The sequence below is a fragment of the Gigantopelta aegis genome, chromosome 1, assembly GCF_016097555.1.
Source record: "Gigantopelta aegis isolate Gae_Host chromosome 1, Gae_host_genome, whole genome shotgun sequence".
Lineage (NCBI taxonomy): Eukaryota > Metazoa > Mollusca > Gastropoda > Neomphalida > Peltospiridae > Gigantopelta > Gigantopelta aegis.
In genome coordinates, this window is record NC_054699.1 from 38,765,955 (window position 1) to 38,771,051 (window position 5,097).

Consider the following 5,097-nt stretch of genomic DNA (forward strand, 5'->3'; position numbering starts at 1 on the left):
TAATCTAAACAATAAAATCTAAGTAAAGTATGATTTCAGGTATCAAAAATGGCTGTAATAGTAAAAAATATCCCTTAGTGTTTAAAAAGTAGGGTATGTCCCTTTAAGGATAATGGCCCACGGAATGCTGTAACTGTGTCGTGCTGTGGTTCACACAGTCACTTCTAGCAACTGATCGGCCTCGGTGGCGTAGTGGCTAGGCCATCGGTCTACAGGCTGGTAGGTACTGGGTTCGGATCCCAGTCGAGACATGGGATTTTTAATCCAGATACCAACTCCAAACCCTGAGTGAGTGTGCTCCGCAAGGCTCAATGGGTAGGTGTGAACCACTTGCACCGACCAGTGATCCATAACTGGTTCAACAAAGGCCATGGTTTGTGCTATCCTGCCTGTGGGAAGCGCAAATAAAAGATCCCTTGCTGCTAATCGGAAAGAGTAGCCCATGTAGTGGCGACAGCGGGTTTCCTCTCAAAATCTGTGTGGTCCTTAACCATATGTCTGACGCCATATATAACCGTAAATAAAATGTGTTGAGTGCGCCGTTAAATAAAACACTTCTTTCTTTCTTTCTTTCTAGCAACTGGCCAAGCATCAAGACGTTCTGGCAAGTCCCCGAACTCGATCCTGCCACGGTTATTGTGTAACATTGTGTGGTGACGTTTTGGGGACTTGAATACACAGCGGAACAGGTGGCCAATGTGAATCGGTTGCTGTAGCACCTGTAAGAACAGATTCTGTGTCTATAATGCGGTAAAAAAAGCAAAAACGAAAACTGAGACGGCTTACAAATGTTTCCCAATATTAGTGAGACCAAACGTTAGGGTTACTTCTGTCTGCTGTCTGTCTGTCTGTCTGTCTGTCTCACGTATAGTTTTCAAGACATTTTTTAGCAATGCCGTAATATACTGAGCTAACGTCATCATGTAAAGAAACATATAACGTCATCATGTAAAGTAACATAACGTCATCATGTATAACGTCATCATGTAAAGTAACATAACGTCATCATGTATAACGTCATCATGTAAAGTAACATAACGTCATCATGTAAAGTAACATAACGTCATCATGTAAAGTAACATAACGTCATCATGTATAACGTCATCATGTAAAGTAACATATCAAGTTTTACTTGTATGGCCATTTAGCCGTAACACGATTTATGGCGTGAAGTCAGCGTTGTCTCTGCTCAGACATACTAACGTAGACAGGAGCGAACGGACAGTAAGATATAATTTCAACCACATAGGACAGGTAAGAAAGAAAGAGTAATCGGTGTCTAAAAGGTGATCACGCGATTAGTGAATTACGAAGTTGAACAGAATATGACCATTCGGAAAATTCGGGACGTATCCTCGACACATTTATTAATCTCCGTTCGATAGCGAAAATAACCGATGATTCTAATGATGAAACTTTTGAACATAATTTCATAATTTGTCTTATATATATATATATATATATATATATTTTTTTTTTTTCACTTTTATTACAGGGGTTGAGGGTGAAATGCTGTATCGAGCCCATCGTAACTCGCAGTACACTGAACTGTAGGTCACGAGGTTGAAGTGAATCTAGTACTTTATCCAGCGAGGGCGTCTAAGTCTGTCCCATTGAACGAGATATATTCCTCTAACAATGGGTGTGTTCGCCTATTAGTCTCTCAAAGTAAGCACCCTGTATGCTTTACCATAACCGGCAAAAAACTCGTCCGCCGTACCTTTAACCAAACATGCCCACAGACGCTCATATTTGACCAGCAGAAAAAAACAAATATCTAAAATGTTCGGCGAGCATGACGTAATGAAGAGAAACGAGTATCCGCGAGGATATACGTGATTTTCAGAATAGACGCCGCAGTACGAACAACACGACCGCAGGCTTCCAGCCGCCATTAGGATCTGACACCCGGATTGTGTGTTATCGTGAGTCCCCCGTTTTCGTGCACAACGAACCACGGTCACCGTCATGTACTTAACAAATTACTTCTTGTCAATTTAATTGGCTTCTGATTTTTCGTATTAAGTACAGAATTCTATATAGCTTGACTTTTTTGCTCGGTAATTGTATTATTAATATCGTGCTCGCCGACCGGCCAGCGTCGTGGATCAATACGCACTTTACAGACATCTTGATGGGAGAGGGATGGACGGGCTCACTGTGGGGTTGGTAATTGGTGTGGATCAATCTTGTCATCAGGTCTACAGGTATTAGGCGGAAACTAATGGTCTGGGATTAAGGACTGGAACGGAGTCCAAATATATATTTTACGGTTTTGGCAGCCCGCTCTATTTGCGACCAATTCATTTCATATTTAGGCCTGACGCAAACATATATATATATATATATAATATATATATATATATATATATTATATATATATATATATTTAAAATTCTAATTATAAACGTAGTTATTATGATATGATGATAATATATCTATATATCTAATATATATATATATATATATATACATATATATATAGTGAAACCTCTCAAGACCGGACCCTCTGTAAACAGGAATTCTGTCAAAACCGGACATTTTACAGAGTCCCTTTTTAAAAACCAGTTCAGAACTTAACTTCTCTAAATCTATCTAAACCGGATCCCTCTTAATACCGGACGTTTGACTTGGTCCCAAGAGTGTCCGGTTTAGAGGAGTTTATATATAAATAAATAATATTTGTCTTCTAATTCAAACTGTAAATTCCATAGCCTTATTACCCCGACCACCCCCACCCCACCTCCACTCACTTTTTTGACACATACACCGGGGAATCTCGGAAAATCTACCCAAGATAGTCGAGCTTGAACCTTCAGTGGATGTAAGCACGAGTCAAATAGTTGATTGATTGATCTTGGCAAAATCGGCCTCGGTGGTATCGTGGTTAAGTCATCGGAGATAAGGCTGGTAGATACAAGGTTTGCATCCCGGTACCGGCTCCCAACCAGAGCGAGTTTTAACGACTCAGTGGTTAGGCGTAAGACCACTACACCCTCTCGTCTATCCCTAACCACAAACAACTAATAACTAACACAATTTCATGGACAGACAGCCCAAATAGATGTGGTGTGTGTCCAGGACAGCGTGCATGAACCTTAACTGGATACAAACACTAAAATAAGTTGAAATGAAAAAGTTAAAGTTTGTTTTGTTTGATAAAAACCCCCACACTAGAGCGGATTGCTTTATTAATCATCCGGTATTGACTGTCAAACATTTGGTAATTGTGATAAACAGTCTTAGAGAGGAAACTTGCTACATTGTTTGTTAATGCAACAAAGGATCTTTTATATGCACTTTCCCATAGACAAGACAACACATATCACGGTCTTTGACCAGTTGTGGTGCACTGGTTGGAACACGAAAAAACCCCAACACCGATCAGTTTAATGTATCTACTGAAGTGGTTCGATCCTGGGACGCAAGGACCTCGAGCGAGTATTCCCCACTGAATGCAGCATTGAAACACAGAAACGAGGTTCGTGTCAAAGGTCGAGGTGTATCGTCCGGAGTGAAAACACCTGCAGCTCTTATTGGCTGTTATGATTTGTATTTGTGTTCCCAATACATTAATATACATTATATTGAATATACAGTCGTCATGCGGTGCACATTTTTGTTAAAATAGTAGTAATACATTTTTAAATACAGATGTCTAATAAAGTAAAGTTTGTTTTTATTTAACGACGCCACTAGAGCACATTGATTTGTTATCTTATCATCGGCTATTTGACGTCAAACGTATGGTCATTCTGACACTGTTTTTAGAGGAAACCCGCTGTCGCCACATAGGCTACTGTTTTACGACAGGCAGCAAGGGGTCGTTTATTTGCGCTTCCCACAGGCAGGATAGCACAAACTATGACCTTTGTTGAACCAGTTATGGATCACTGGTCGGTGCAAGTAGTTTACACCTACCCACTGAGCCTTGCGGAGCACTCACTCAGGATTTGGAGTCGGTATTTGGATTTAAAATCCCATGCCTCGACTGGGATCCGAAACCCAGTACCTACCAGCTTGTAGACCGATGGCCTAACCACGACGCCACCGAGGCCGGTAGATGTCTAATAAAAAAAGTAATTTAAATGAACTTTTAAATGTTACTAGACAACAATATTATCTTGAAGGTAGTTTAAATCAGTGTACTATTTGGATGTCTTCATATGATGCTTATATCAGCTGTATTAAGACGGGTAACTGTTTGGTATCTAGAAGGCCATTTCTGCCGTACGTTCAGTTCTTTCAAATAGTTTATACTTAGTCTGATAAAGCCAATATGGAGCAATATGTTGAGTTGAAGAATTTTGGAAACTCTCCTTGAACCTCGTTATCAACACCAATATTATGGTCATTATCATCGTCATCGTCATCGTCATCATCATCATTATCATCATCGTTGACAACACGACCTATTTTATAGTTATCCTCATCATCAGTGTCATCAACATCACCAATGTCAATCATCATCATCATCATCAATGTTGTCACCATGGCAATTACCAACAAGATATGTCATCATCAGTATCCTTTGTATTACCAAAATTTAACATCAGCAGCAACATCATCACCATTAACATCATCATCATCATCATCACTAACACCACAAAAAAAACCCCACCCCAAAACAACAGCAACCATAGTGTTTATGCTATTTTCTTGACCATTTTTTTGTTGCTTTGTTTTTACTTTCAGTTTCGCCATCATACCTAGACCACGTGACTAGAGCTTACCGATCACACCTCGAGTTTGTTCAGGGCACCCACTCGCGTCACATTTTTGTGACATTTACAAAAGCTGTCTTAAAACAACAAACGACAATCAGTGTATTTGCATGTAGGTAATGACTGGTAAACAGGCACGTGCCTCCGCGCGGCGTTCAGTCTATCAATAAACATGGCGCCAGCTGCACTGGTTCCCCAATACAATACGACTGGCTTACGGTCAGTTTTTTAATCATTGTTGTAAGTACTGTTTGTTTTAGTGACAAAACCCTAGCCACACACTCACATAATACTTAATTACATAGATGTTTCGGAAGCTTCTGTTTAAGTGAAGATACACAACAAAGGGAGATTATTCGCCAACTCATAGCTC

At 40.0% G+C, this 5,097-nt stretch overlaps 1 long non-coding RNA gene across 1 annotated transcript; it reads left to right on the forward strand.

The window, feature by feature from the left end:
- The first annotated feature begins 655 nt into the window (after positions 1-655).
- On the forward strand, positions 656-4,792 carry LOC121374841. Its single transcript, XR_005958244.1, has 3 exons — positions 656-721; positions 1,496-1,668; positions 4,696-4,792. It is a non-coding gene; the product is annotated as an uncharacterized LOC121374841 (long non-coding RNA).
- Positions 4,793-5,097: the final 305 nt, after the last annotated feature.